Source organism: Cupressus sempervirens, chromosome 5 (assembly GCF_028749045.1).
Source record: "Cupressus sempervirens isolate cs-2001-9-10 chromosome 5, ASM2874904v1, whole genome shotgun sequence".
NCBI lineage: Eukaryota > Viridiplantae > Streptophyta > Pinopsida > Cupressales > Cupressaceae > Cupressus > Cupressus sempervirens.
The window spans coordinates 437,350,417-437,367,009 of record NC_143122.1 but is presented as its reverse complement, the minus strand read 5'-3'; positions in this window follow the sequence as shown (position 1 = coordinate 437,367,009).

Below are 16,593 nucleotides of genomic sequence, written 5' to 3'. Positions count from 1 at the left end.
GATTGAGAAATCAAATCAAGATAGATGTTGAGCCCAAATTGAAAACAATGATCATATATTACAATGCCTCAAATGGGATAGCATTCTTACAATTGAATTTGGGTTCATACAAAGTGATGGTATTCGATATGGTTCCAAACAATACACCTCAAGATCAGAAAGGAGAACCTAAGGTGCTAGTGCCCAAAAGTGAAACTGTGACACAATTCATAGATAGTACGGTGACTAATTTACAATGTTTAGGAGAAGAAGCTAATCCAAACATTCTCCTCCTTCCAGGATTTTGTTAGTTACACAAATTTAGTCACTCTGAATTTGAATGTTCATCATGTCAAGAAGCAGTTGCGAAGGTATTGACCCATATGATGGAAAACAAGGATACAAAGACCTCAATAGATGAACTCACAGAAAGTCAAAATTCTGTGAACTCATCCCACCTTGTTGAAAAGACTAAAGAAGAAAGTGAAGATATAAATGTGTCATATAGTGATACCTCTTTAGATGGTGGAGGTTTTCCTTCTCCTCCTCTAAGGATGATTAAAGTACAAAGAAGAAGACGATATGTGAAAGGTAAAGGATAGACTTCAGTAGTCATTCATCCTGAACCTAAAGTTGAGGAAATCAAAAAGCTGATAGGGGAAATTCAAGAAAAACAAGAAAAATAGACACTTCCTCTATCTAGAGATTATGAAGGGGACTCATCAAGTCCTACACAAGGAAAGTTACAATGGGTTCCTAAAAAACAATCATTCAAGGCTCAAGTGAAAGAGAAGTTAAGGATGAGTAAGCATAAAGTAAGAAAAACCAAGGAAAATGCAATTTGGACACTCCGCTTTGATGGTTCTAGGTGCAAAATGGGAGCCAGTGCATGTATCAAACTGGTCAACTCAAAAGGTAGGTCTTTGTATGTCGCGTATTGATTGCAATTTAGATGCACTAAAAATGCTATAGAATATGAGACATTAATATGAGGACTCCTCTTTGCACTGGAGAAAGGAATCACAACCCTTAAAATTAAAGGGGATTCCCAATTGGTCATACAAAAAGTAAAATCCATATACTCTTGCAACGGTAAAAGATTACTCGCTTACATAAAAAGGGTATGGGATATATTGGATGAATTTAAAGCCTTAAAGATCAAGTCCATTCCAAGAAGAAAGAACATGGTAGCGGATGCTCTCACCATCTTAGCTAGTGCATTGCAACTAGTTGAAAGAACCAAGTTGAAAAGATTTTTAGTAGAATTGGTTGCTGTTCCATCCATCCTTGATAATATCACAAAATTTTAGGTCTTTCAAGATGATCAACATATACTTGAGTTTATCATGTGTAGTCACCATTTTGAGGGACAAGAAATTGATGATACACCAGATGACAAACCTAAAGATGATAGAATTGAAGATGAAGATGGGATTTTGAATTCAAAAACTAATACTATTCTAAAGGGAATGGTTGAACTTGAATGTATCTTTGACCGTGATGAATCAACACTCAATAGAAGGGAAACCCAAGAAAAGGGAATCGAAGAATGTGACTCGTACAATTTGGGTACTGATGAAGAGCCAAGAATGGTACAAATAGGAAAAGCATGCAACTCATAGGAAAGGGAAGACATGCTTGAATTACTCATCGAGTATAAGGATGTCATCGCTTGGAGCTATGAAGAGCTGAAGACTTATGACCCTAAGATTATCACGTATGATATCCCGTTGAAGCCTGATGCTAAACCATTCCGACAAAGACAAAGATCGGTGAATCCTCTCATTGAACCACTGATCATGAAAGAAGTAAAGAAGTTATTGGATGCTAAGATTATATTTCCTATCTACCATTCCACATGGGTGGCCAATTTGGTTCCCATGTGGAAGAAGATAGGAGAGATTCGTAACCTAAATTTGGAATCTCAGAAGAATAACTATCCTCTACCCTCTCTAGATGAGGTATTAAAAATTATTAATAGTTCAAAAATGATGTAATTCTTGGATGGTTACTTGAGATATAATCAGGTGATGGTTGATGGAGAAGATAGGCTAAAGACGACTTTCACAATGAAGTGGGGAACTTTTGCCTTCAGAAGGATGCCCTTTGGATTGATTAATGCAGGAGCTACATTTCAATGAGTGATGGATGAAGCTTTCAAAGGATTGATTAATAGATGTATAGTCATCTATATGGATGACTTGACTATCTTTTCAAAAGATCAAAGTACCCATATTGTTCATCTAAGACAGGTGTTTAATAGATGTTGTAAATATGACATATCTCTCAATCCCAAGAAATGTTTAGTTGGTGTTACTAAAGGGAAGCTCCTAGGACATGTTATTTTTGAGGCTAGAATCTCCATTGATCTAGATAGAGTTGAGTCTATTTTGAAGTTATCACCTCCACACAGTTAGAAGGAATTGAAGTCTTTCTTTGGAAAGACAAACTTTGTGCAAAAATTCATAAGTGGATTTGCAAAGATAGTTCGTCTCCTTAATGATTTACTCAAAAAGGGGGCTAAAATAGAATGGGTTCTAGAGGTAAAGAAGTCATTTGAAGATATCAAGGTGGCCATTTCTACGACCCCAGTTTTGGTGAGTCCAGGTTACAAGTTACCTTTCAAGATCTATTCCTTTTCTTTTGAACATTTTTGTGCAGTGATCTTGACACAAAAGAGGGAAAACGAAGATGAAAGACCAATTTCTTTTATGAGTTGTCCTTTGAAGAATGTAGAGTTGAAATATTCAAACCTTGATAAATAGTCCTTTGTGTTAATGAAGGCAATAAAGAAGTTTTGTCACTACATACTCAAAAGTAAGGTGTATGCAATTGTGCTTGATCCAACAATAAAGATACTTTTGATGCAGAATGAACTTTGTGAAAGGAGAGGAAAGTGGGTGGCCATACTTCAAGAATTTGATCTCAAAATTCAATCTATGAGATTAGTTAGAGGTCAAGGGTTTTCAAAGATGATAACTGATAACCAGGATGGAAATGAAAAGGAATTCAAGTTTGATGATGAAATAAATGAGGATGATGAAAAGAAGATGGTTGTATCACAAATTGACATTAATTAAGGAGTGGTGACATGTGTTTAGTATCAAGACATTGTTTATTATCTCCTACAAGACCAATGGCTGAAGTGGATGAATAGTTCACAACGTAGGGGACTTAAAATGAAGTGTGAATCTTATATGCTACATGACAACAAGTTGTACAAAAGAAACTATGAAGGGATTTATTTGAAGTGTTTAGGGCATGAGGAGGCAAAAGAAGTCTTGGAACACTTTCATGATAAGTATGGTATAGGACATGGTTCAACAGAAGCAACGACTCACATGATTCTAAGATTGAGTTATTTTTGGCCCTCAATATTCAAAGACACTTTTGAGCATGTACACTCTTACCATATCTGTCAAACCAGTGCCAATAGAGAAAGGAATTTGGCAATGCCCTTATAGACTATGCATGAGATATGCCCCTTTGCAAAGTGGGGGCTAGATTTCATTGGTTTGGTCAACCCACCATCATCAACTATACATGCATTTATTCTCATAGCTATGGATTACTGCACCTAATGGAAGGAGGCAGAAACATTCATAAATTGCACTACTAATGTGGTGACAATTTTTTTAGAACAACACATTGTTACTAGGTTCAGAATGCCATTCACCCTTGTATGCAATAATGGGTCTGCTTTCACATCTACATTCTTGACCCAATGGGCATTTGAAAACAAATTCATTATCAAGTTCTCTTCAAATTACCACCCACAAGGAAATGGGGTAGCAAAATCTACAAACAAGAACTTGATCACAGTGATAAAATGATTGTTGAAGGAGAATCCTAGGGATTGGCATACGCAACTCAAATATGCTTTATGGACAGATAGAGTGAGAGTCAAAAATGCTTTGGGGACTTCTCCATATTTGCTTGTCTACAGACAAGAACCAATGCTCCTGCTTAATCTCAAAATTTTAATTTTGAAATTCATGACTGGGTATGCTGAAGGTGTCAAAAAAGTACAAATCAGATTGATGAATCTTCTGAAGATGGATGAAAAATGGATAGCTACATTGGAGCACATGGCTAAACATTAGGCTGTTGTGAAAAGATGGTTCAACAAGAGAGCCACGATCAAATCATTCAGGATTTTTGACCTTGTTCTACTTTGGGATAAGGAAAAAGAAAATTCGGGAAGCCATACCAAGTTTCAACGCTTGTGGATGGGCCCTTATCAGATCACATAAATTCCTAGAGAAAACACTTTTAGGGTCAGTTCCTTACAAGGGGAATTTCTTCCCTTACTCGTAAATGGGCAGTTTTTGAAGCATTATTTTGAAGCCTAAAAGACACAAAAAAAAAATTACTTAGATTTTATTTCCACATTTAGCTTAGATTTTCATTATGGAAAGTGTGTTTATTTCTGCAAGTGTGTTTTCTTTCATGTTGCGTGTTTGCTTTCTGTCGTGTGTTTCTTTTCAAAGTTGTGTTAGTTTTGGGGGGTAAGGTGTACTTGATATTTTCTCAAAGATTTCACTAACCACTCTTTGGTTTTGGTTTCAAGAAGAGGTATTTCTTTGTCAAAACATTTGGATGATTGTGTGTCTTATACCAACTAAGCAACGAATATTTTTGGTGAAAATAGGAGATTTTCAGTCTGGAAATAAGAGGCCTAGACCAATGAGTTCTCAAAAATTTGCAAATCTTAAAAAATTGGTTGTCTTAGGTGTTGTCAATTTGAAGTCAAAGATGGAAAGAGATGATCCAAATTTCAACTGGTTCAAATAGAAAGGGTCTCCTCAAAAGTTCACTGTGATCATTGTTTGGCATGAGAGTTTCCAAAGAGTTCTAAAAGAGGAATGCAAGGGATGTTCACAAGAGATCGAATATGAGAAACGACATCGATGTTTTGATTACATAGTCTACACATAGTCAGGATACAAAAAAAAAATGAAAAAAAGGAGAAAAAATATGGTGTTAAGTCTGAAGGATTCTAAAGATTTGAAATGGCAAAATATATGTTCTCAAAACAAAGTATCTTGTAGTCAAAGCATTGTTTCATCAAAATTAATATTTTGAATGAAATGGAGCAATTATTTAAATAGCTAGAAATTTAAAAAGAATGTGGCATCCCGCCAAGGGCCCTTGGACTGATTCTCTCATTTGGTCAAGCAACTAATTGATAAAAAGCCTTCGTCAAGATTTTGAATGATAAAAATAGGAAGAGTGGAAGATTGTTTTCTATTTGTCAGAACACTTTGATTGACTACATCTTAACACATCAAAGGAAATGCATACATAATGCACACACTAAATTTTAAGGTTTTGAATTCTAAGATTTTGATTGAAGAGTCATTTGAAAGATGCTCGAGATGTCTGAAGTCTAGTTGGTGTTTGACACACATTGGAGGAATGTTTGCTGATGAAGAACTGCGTTGGTCATTTTCCCCCTTTTTTGGGGCTATTTGTTGTGGTGTCCACAACACACGCCCTATTTCTCACTAGGAATAGGGACCCCCTACTTCTTTTTGACTCTTGGACACATAGTTCGAGAGTTAGGAGAAGAAAATTCTATCAGAGTTAGATTTTAGAATCAAAAATTGGAAAAACACAAAAAATTAGAAAATTAAAAAAACACAAAAAAAATTAGAAAATCAAAAAATTACAAAAACATTGGCAAAATTGAGAAAATTACAAGCAAAAATGATAAAAATTGAAATGCAAAATTCAAAAAATAAATAAAAATAAAATAATAATAATAATAAATCAAATCATGTGATATGTGCGCACACGACTCGAATGTGCGATGCACACCGGTGCATGTGTTGAGGCACGCCGCACTTCCAGCCCAGTAGGGAAGAGCTATAAGACCTCCCCTTTTGTTTTTTTTTCTCACATTATGCATACATTTTGGGAGCCTCTTCCAAAGGTGTGACTGCAACTTCATTTTTTACATGGTGCTACCCTTACGTGGCATGCACCGCGCCTAAACTTGGCACCCCACACATTTGGTGCCGCTCACACTTTTTCTTTGGCACAACGAGGTGGTCATACACTTGGTGCGCATCGCCTATGCATCGCGTGCTACCCACATACAACACGCCATGCATAAACATCGTACTGGTCATACATGGTGCATGCTATGCCCATAAATGGTGCTACTTTCACATTACATGCACTGTGCCCATAAATGGCGCTCCACACATGATGCTACTCCCACTTTTTCTTTGTCACCGCTCATAAATGGTGCATGTCGTGCCCATAAATGGTGCTGCTTTCACATGGTGCACACTGTGCCCATAAATGGTGCTACCTACACATCACATGTGCTCTCACTTTTTGCTTTGGCAACACTTATACATGGAAAAAAGTTACTGGATGCTAGGAGAACAAAACCCAGATGCTAGAATTTCAATTTTGACATTCAGTAAAATTTTGAGTTTTTCACCTAGTTGAGCTCTGTAGGTACACAGGTCTGTAGCTCCACATTTTCATACAAGTTCGCAGGTGCATAGGTACATAGATTCGTAGCTCCACAATTCAGAAGTGTGCTGATAGTTAGCTGCCAGTTCCAAAAATAGTACTTTCCATGCATCGAGAATGCATTCTGACGATAGTTTAACTTTGACACACACCTAGTGAAGGACCATCTTCTATTTTTGGTGCCTCTATGCACTTCCACTTTGACTGATTGCTTCCTCCTACTTTCTCTCTCATGCTTTCTTTGTTTTTGACATGTAAAGGGCTCATGCATCCAATTAATGAATAAAATATGGATGGAGTCCCTCTAAGCACCATATTAATTGATAGTCTGTATATATTTAGTTTGTTTTAATGTTTTAAGAGAATTTTATTACATGAAGATATCTCTCACTCTCAAAAGAAATTGAGGAGATGATTTCTTATAAATACCCCATTGTAAAATGTAACAAGGGCCACCATTATTATGCAATAAAATTATGCTTTTGGTGCTTGCATTTGGAGTGTAGTCATTCTTGGCTAAATGTTTCATTGTTTTGTGAATTTTTTTCATGAGATTGTGATTGAGCCAAAGGTTTATTGCATTGTTTCTGGTTATGCAATCTTTTGGTTCTGGTGTTTGCTACAGATTTATGAATTCTACTGATGTATCTAGCTTGAGGAGAGATCACAAATTGTGCCTGGATAACTCTTTGTCTCATATGAGCACACTTTCCATGGCCTTGCGATTTGATGAAGAGTGAAAGATCATTCAGTTACTGAAATTTCCCATTGATGGTTGAATCAGTGGATTCTAGGAAGTGCTGCTCTTGTTTTCATTGGTTTCCTACCAATTTCTTTGAAACCTTAACTTGCAACATGTAGTTTTCTATAGCTTATGTCCATTTAGCATTTCAATTTCAAGTTATTTCAATTTCGTATTATTTGCTTTCAGTTTTGTTATTTTCTTTGCTAACCCCTTGTTAGAATAGGAACTCATTTTAGTTGCATTGTTAGATTGCATTCATTGAAAAACCAAAAAATACAAAAAATTGTTCTTTTGTGTGTTATTTTGAGACAGAAAACAAATTTACTTCATTTCGAGATCATAGTAGAACCAACAAAGGCCTCCTTGTGAACAATCACATTTATCTTCAACTGAGTGGATTTTGATGCATCACAAGATAAATACTAAACCTTGGAGTTGATCCTCATAAGATTAGCTTTTTAAGAGAGGAATTGCGCAATAGATTCTTGCCATTGACCTCATGTAAAATGAACACCCAATAGAAATAACTTGGATAGAAGGGTTTGGAGAAGTGCACTTTCTTTATGTACAATAATCAAATAAAGAGATCAATACAAGGCCATGTATGAAGAATGATTCAAAATAGGTGAGCATCCTATTCCTATGTTAATTTCACTAGGTAATTTAGAATTGAAGCATTTTTTTGATGAATTACAAAAGGAACATAAGAGGGTGATGAAGAAAATGTATAATGTCAAGGTGAATACTAGTTCCCTTATCTAAAGTTGGAGTATGAAGAATTAAGAGGTGTTGTAAGGGGTGGCTTACAAAAATTTGGTTGATCAAAATGGAGATTTAAAGGCTATGGAAAAATAAATGGAAGAGTGCCAAGCTATCCTTTCAAGTTCCCTAGATGTTTCTGTTGGAAATATAAGAGGAAGTGAGAGGGGAGGGGTGAATCAGTTACCACTAAAACAATTCCAAATCCCTTAGATGTCAAACAAACTTATTAACTCAAATCCTTGCACAACTCAGTTAGAACTAGATATTCACTGTAACTTAGTTAAAAAAGAAATCTTGAGATATTAATGTGTATTAACCTTTAGTAACTTAGTTGTAGAAAGATAAAATAGTAAAAAATAACATGAATACATGAGACACCAAGATTTAACATGGAAACCCAACTTAGGAAAACCACCAATGCAACTAGTTAAAACTTGTAGTGCCTCTCCCATTTGACTTTTGTAAGTCATCTTGGTGGATGTAACCTTGTTGATCTCTCTTTGAGATGGGATCATGTTTGGGACTATGAGTGGTCTACACCGTTGAGGTGACTGGATTTATGTTTTGTATTAGTTGCTTTGATTATGCTTTGACTGATTTTTGAGATTATGGTGTAATTTATGGCTCATCGAGGTTTGTGCCAATGGTTACTAGGATCAATGTGGTATCTTGAGGTTGTTTCGTGATTACCCTAAGATGTGTGTAGAGATCACATTGTGTACTGTTACCCTGCTACATTGGACTAGATTCTTGTAGCAATGGTTAGTCATGTTTATGACTGTGTTCACTTATGTGTTTTAAGTGCCTTTTCATGTTGTGTTAACAAACATTATTAAATGCTTAAATAATTGGAAATGGATTGTCCATGTTGGATTCATTGGTTATGTGTTGTGGATATTTACCTTGTTATATTTTGATCTGAGATATTTGTTACCTATGTTATGTTTTACATGTGAGATGACTTCAGGGTTAGATGTTATACCTTGGTTTCAATATCATAGATGTTAGACTACTATGCTATTCAATTGATCATATTGCATGATGATGCTTTTTTGAGATGACAGTGTGTTTTATGATGATATCTAGTTATTTGATATTTGGACATATCTTTGATTATGTTATGCGATGGATTTAATGTTATGGGTATTTACTTCATTCCTGCATTGTTATGCTTTATGTGAACGTGAGTGATGTAAATAAATTATTTTGATGTAATTAAATAAATTATTAAATTAGGTGATTTAATTTATTTATTGCTTCGCCTATGTTATTATATGCAATTGAACTTGATCATGTTGTTTAGTGTGCAAGATTTATAGCCCTGGCAGTGGCACATGGAGTTAGTGATTCAACCATTCATATTTTACCAATGTCATCCCTATATGGTCAACGTATCCCTTTTTTAATTGTTTAATTAGTCCTTTTATTGATTATCAAATTTGAATTCATTTACATTATGTGATTAGACCAGTGAGCATGTCTGTGCGTTTAGAGTTTCACATTGTCGTGAAAGTTGTTTACGAATTTTTTTGTGTTTTTCAATTTTCCAACTTTTAAATTGATTTATTTTATTGTTTGGTAGCTTTTCCATAGATGAATTCCTATTACTAGGAATAGCCTATTTTCTTTTGGGTCAATTTGGGGTTTAACTAGGTTAGCTGGTTAATTGCCCTAATCGATTATTCACTCAAGAAGTGAATAAGTATCCAAAAAGAAATTTAATTCCTCACTTCTCACTTTTGAATTGGAAAGTTTGAGAGTAAAACCCAAAATCCTCTTGATGAGGATTTACTATTTTGTTCGTTGTAGGAGCTATGAGCGTGGGATCGTCGCAAGGTTGGGCTCGTTGGATCCAGCTTGGGGAGACCTTGGATTGCCATGATTTTCAACTACTTTGATGGGCTTTTTATTTTATGGTTTAGATTCCCATTTTTCCCTTTTGGCTACAAGATAGGGCTCTCCCGTTTTATTATTTTTGCTTCGTTTCAACTTCTATTTTTGATAGTCATTTGTTAGGAGGCTGAGAACTAGTGTTTCCCTCCATTTCTATATGCTAGCTCTACCCAGTTGGGCGAGTATGAGCATTTTTCTATTTTTTAGGTTGAGGGTTTGGGGTTTTGCACCATTATGCTGGCCATTTTTGCATACAGTGTGTGAACTCATTTATATTTGGATTTTTGGAGTTTTTGTACCCAAAGGCCAAATGAGTTTTAATTTCTAAGTTTTTGAGTTTTGAGGTTTTTTGCCTCGATTTGCGTATTGCCTACTTTTCTCAAGATTTTTTGGCATGATGTTGGTTGTGGACTTGGATTATCCATAGGATGTCAATCAGACCATTGTTTCACTTTTATGTTTACATTGGGATGCATGTCGCATCCATACTCTTGACATCATGTTTGGTTGAGTGATTTTATACCTGTTGTTATAGTTTTTTTTGGACCTTTGTTCTTATTTTATGGACACTACAATTCATGTTGAATCCATCCTCCCAAATTGAGGCCAGTTGAGTAAGTTCATGATGTTTGGTCTTGTTGCATCATTGAGATTTGTGTAGAATCCATACTTTCAGATTGAGGTCGGTTGAGTGATTTTATGATGTATGGTTTTATTGTTCTTTAGGGATTCATGGATAATCCATCATCCCAATTCTATTTTTGGTTGAGTGACTTTCTGCTTTGTGTTTTGATCCAGTCCTTGTGTTATGATCTTTGTGATGGTGGTGCACCATACACGAGTATGTACATGTACATCTTTTGGGTGACTTGTGAGGCTCGATCTTTCGTGGTACTTTTGGAAGTTATGATCATTGGGGTTGGGTTGGGAGTATGCATGACCATGGGCACTTGTTGTAGGATGAGCATGGGTAGGGTAGGGTAGCATATGGAGGGGGTTTCTATCTTGCAGCTCGACAATCATGATGCTAGAGGTTGGCAGAGGGAGCCTTAAGTGAGTGATAACTAAATAAAATGTGTGAGTGTTAATAAAACTTAAGATAATGAAAAGTTCCACATTCGTGTGATGGTTCCAAGGGAGTCCCTTGAGAGTGTTTCCACATGTGATCCAAGATTGGGCTATTCAATGCCAAGAGACTCTCCATGATGTCAACCCCTACTTAGTAGCCTATTGAGTGTTTGACTAGGACCTGTACTACTTGCATTGTCTTAGATTCTTGGTTACAATAATTATTACTGTTTGGTGCGAGTGATAGCCTTGGATGTGTGCTTTGTGTATTTGTGGTTGGATCATTATCTCCATCAACATAGTGGGTGTGGACCTATGGGTTCCACATGGTTGGGAGGCATAACTACCTATACCACTACTAGGGATTGGTGCACAGAGATGATCTTTTATCCTTGTGCGACCCTTGCTGGATATTTTCACTTGGTACTTAGGGTTCCAAAGTATGATTTCTTGTGATTTATGCTTTCATTAGAATGATTTGTATATCATGTTTAGATGATGTTAGTTACTATTTCATTATCTTATTGTGTTGATTAGCATGTGATAGGTGATGTTATCTACATGTAGGATTATCTTATGCTTTACTACTAGCATGTTAGATTTCCTTATGCTTATATTGTAGCATGTTTTAGCAGTGATGTCCCTATTATGATAGTACCAACGATCTAATTGGTGGCTTGGGATGTTACGTGCAGGGGATGGATAGGATCCATGATGGTCTTATGATGCTATTGATGGTTGGGAGGAACTGTGTACTTAGTTTGTTTGTTTAGTTATTGTGATGTTATTTTTGTACACTGTGATGTTTCTTTTAGTACATATTTTTATTGCAATGATTTGTTTGGATAGATGTTTCTCTTCCTTGTGTTATGGAATCTTGCTATTTTATGCACTTGAGTGTTTTCTCCTCGATCTATGTGGATCTGGTACTCCTTAGTGTGAAGGAAATTGATTTCCTATCTTTTTACCTTCATGTTTTTTGGTTTACTGATTTGTATCCTTGCATGAAATTGTGCTTTCTTGCATAAGAATGCAATTGTTCATATGGTGTGTTGGGTATCTTTGTGTAGCTTGGTGAATCCTTGTGTGAAACCTCACACCAATTTGAAGTGTTTTGGTTGTTGAACCAAGTATGTCCTCATGTGAGATGGTGTTTCCTCGCATGGCTCAGTGTACTTTCTTACGTGAAGAGATGCTTCCTCGTGCGAGATTGTCAATTATTATTCTCTCATGCAAAAAATAGTGGGCCTCTCCACTATTCTTTGGGGAATGCAACTTGGAATTTTGAGTACCCTTTAGGATTGCTTGTGGTTCCATGTTTTGACAAATCAAAGATTTTTTGTTTTGATGTTGGCTTTGGTTTTTGTTCTTGAATTTGTGTGTGTCAGTTCGGTAGTGGCATTTGGAGATTCGTTGGTTGCCAAAATTATGGTTAAGTCTTCTATTGCAATCTTTATGATCCCTGAATGATGTTGTCATGTGCATTCATTCTTGTAAAAAAATAAAATAAAAAAATCTTGGCTTGAATTAAATCCTTGTTCCAAGGATCTCTGGTGGGGCATTACACAGCTTTTCACTCTTCTAAAGTGAGCTCTATTAGGAGCCAATCTTGTTAAATGTTATAAAACACACTGTTAGGTGTGACCCTATTAAAGGATTTGAATCACCTTATTAGGAGTGGCCTAGTTAAAGGTCTTAAGACACTTCAATCTAGAAATTCTACCTTTCTAGAGGATTTACAAAATGACTATTAAGTCAGCTTTGTTAAGAGATTTCTTCACTGCTACAATTGTTAGAGAGTTACAATGATTGACTTGATTAATGAAGAAATTGATTTGTAGATTAATATCATTGTTCTGGTTTATGCTCTTGATCCTTCCTGATCATACTACTCTTTGCAACTCTTTGGATGTTCTGCTCTTAATTAGATATCATTCTTGATGCACATCTTATCTTCTTCCACAACTTGACCTTTCATATATATGAAACCCAATATCAAGTTGGCTTGAATACCTTTACAAATAAGAAATTAACATCCACTAACTCGGCTAACATAATTAAAAAAAAAAAAAAAAAAAAAAAAAAAAAAAAAAAAAAAAAAAAAAAACCTATTTTTCTATAGATAAGCTAAAACTGAAACTGGGTCACTTAGTTACCATTGAGTTCCTTGGTAACTGACCTGACTCAACTTACATTAAACCCCTTTGGTAACCAACCTAACTTAGTTAACACTTAAAATCCTCCAATGACCGACCTATATCAGTTTTCACTTGATCATTGAACTTGGCTTCTTCTAAATTTTTGCTCAGCTGATACTGGAGTCTTCTGAGCTTGGTTACTACTGGTAGTACTCAGTTAGAGTGTAACATTTGTGTAACATCAATGACAATATACAATTGAATAATTATTTTCAACAATCTCTATCTTTGGCATTGATGAAAACAAAACATTCCAAGAGCAAATGAAACATAGAGAAATTAAAATGATTTCATAATATCCTTAGTTTCATTATGATTCTCCATCCATCCATGAGAACTCCCTCTGAGATTCTCCCTCTGACATCTAAACTTCAAATTCAATTTGATCAAGTTCTCCCCCAATTATTCTAATATGAACATGACATATTCAATCTCTCCCTCTTTGACATCAAATGCCAAAGACTTGACAAAATGCATTTATATTGTACCTTATGTACTGATTCATATGCAATAGGCTCTGACTTCTTTGCATCAGTTTGATAGATCTTCAATGCAGTTTGGTTGATGCATCACTAATCTATACTCTAGTGAGCATCAGATAGGAGGATGACCCCTAGCTTTCCCCTGAGATACAAAAATGCATCCTTTGGTAATAGTTTGGTAAATATGTTAGCAACTTGCTACTTTATGTTCACATATTCCAATCTAACCTCTTTATCTTGAACTAATTCTCTCAGAAAATGATACTTGATTACAATGTGTTTTGTTTTAGAGTGCATCACTACATTTTTTGATATGTTGATTGCACTTATGTTATCATAGTAGATAACCACTAGTTCCTTGATTTCTTCCTTTATTCCTAACAATAGTTGCTTGATCTAGATCATTAGGGAGCAATCAACTATTGTAGTAACATATTCTACCTTTGTTGTAGATTGAGAGATGCAATTCTGATTCTTATTGGTCCATGACACTATCCTCTTTCCAAGAAAGAATGCTCCTCCACTGGTGCTTTTTCTATCAACACTTCCAATCCAATCTACATTAGTAAAGACTTTTAAGTCAAGGTTTCCTCCTTTTGTGTACCATAGACCATAGGCTTGATTAAATTTTAGATATCTCATAATTCTTTCCACTTCCATCATATAATTTTCTCTGGGATTTGCAAAAAATATTGCAACTATACCAATTGCTAATGCAATATTAGGTCTTGTGTGAACAACATACTGATGTTTCCCAATCATAGATCTATAGGTAGTCTGATTTACCTATTTTGAATCATCATTCTTGGATAGTTTTTGTCTAGTAGACATAAATGTTCCAACTGGTTTGGAATCTTCCATTCCAAAGGTCTTCAATATCTCCTTGATATATTTTGATTGAGTAAGGTAAATGCCATCCTTCATTTGATGAACTTGTAAACCAACAAAGAATTTTATCCCTCCAAACATTGACATTTCAAATTCTTTCCTCATTTCTTTAGAGAATGATTTACATAAGTCATCATGACTTGTAAATAGTATTGTTGTGGTTCCATAATGTACACCCAATTTTAGTCAGAAATGGAGACCCTATACTTTATTTTGGGCTTTTTAGGGACCCTAGCCCAGGCCCTGAGTCATTTTGAGGTCTTATCTAGTCTCCTAGATTATGTTTAGGACCTGATGGAAAAATCCACATAACGAGAAAATTAAAATTTTTGACAAGATGAGTTGAAGTGCAAAATTTAAATAGGTGTGCATTGGCACACCTAACCTAGTCCGCTAGTATGCCCAATCTTGGAAAGAGTTCTTTTGCATATTTCTACTGTGTAGTTGCATAGTAGCGCACTTGCGTAGCTGTGCAAAAGTGGTGTCCTAGTCTACAAAAGGGGGAGGGGGCTGCACACCCCCTTACCTTTCTCTTTTTTCTCCTCTGACACACTGCTTACAAGCCTCTCACACCATAGCCCTTTCAGACTCAAGGTCCACCATGCCTCTGACTTTAACACCTACAAACTGTCATTTGGTGCACCTTCTTTTGCCTTCACCTACAAAAAATAGAACACTTCATCTTTTCCTTGTTAATGTGCACTAGTTTAAGACTTTAAAAAAAACTTTTAAAAACTTGAAATAAACGTAAAAACACAAAACTCGTAGGGATGCGCAATAGCGCACCTAACTTGGTGCACTACTCCACACCCCCAACACATAAGCAAAAAGAACATGAAACTGGTGGTGCACTAGCACACTTGACTTGGTGTGTTAATCAACACATAGTATGATAAAATAAAACAAAAATTCATAAGTCAAATAGGATGTGCCCTAGAGCACATCATTTGGTGCGCTAGTGTGCACCCCATAATCCAAAACTTCACTAAATAGGTACATTAGTACGCACCTACTATTTTCAAAAGGATTTCGAAGAAAATTTAATATTGTGCATCAAGCGCACCTTCATGGTACACCTACTACATTTAAGTTTTCTTTTTTGTTTTAAGAGGTTAAAATGGGTGTTTTTGTGTTTTTGAATAAATGTCACTTTGTAAAATTCTGGTTCAATAGGGACTAATGGATTTTTTTCCCTCTTTTGTGCAGATATAATGACATCTTCATTAGGTGAGAAAATGACACCAAAACTTGTTGTGTTCAAATTCTAAGGAATTCCACCAAAATCAAGGTTCCAAGATGATTATGCAGAGATTAAGGACATAAATTTGGGACACAATGATTTTGGGGAGTTTCTAGGGATATGTAACAAACCCACTGAGATATCAGCTATGGTTTCTGCATTGATTCGATCAGGTTTTGTAAAGGCAACTTCACACCCAACATCAGTGCAATCCTCAGAGCTCATAACAACACTTGCACAACATTTTGTCCTCAAGGAGAGGGTGGTGAAGAGTGTGACTGGAGAAGTTGTCCTGGACCTCTGATCTGACAACATTGAGAGTGTATGCCATCTCCCTAGGGAAGATTAGTTTATCAAGTTGACTTATGAAATAATAGAAAGGTGGTACAAAGAGCACTTGAAAGAGGCTTTTGAGATCATCTAGTCCTCTTATCTTATAGAAAAGACTCCTTTGGGGAAGGTAAACATTAAGGTGGATATGCCAAGGGGATACATGAAAGAAGATATTGGATACTCAATCATACTTTTGAGTAGAGTGATGGGTTTGCCTACAACTAGACACTTGAATGTCTTTATGATAAATTTTATTGAGACAATCAAGATGGCAAAGATGCAACTTGACTGGGCCACCATGTTGAGTGAAAATCTATGTGAGCAATTGGGAGTAGTAAAGGATAAAAGGAAGTTCTATATGACTTCATATTTGGTATATTTGTTAGCTAAAAGGGTGATGAACTATCTTAGATTGTACAAAAGAGGTAGCATGCAAGAACGTAATGCTTGGCCATATATCATCTACCCTCAGTTGGTAAGAAAGAAGCTCTCAAGCCAAAGCAAGGAATATAGAAT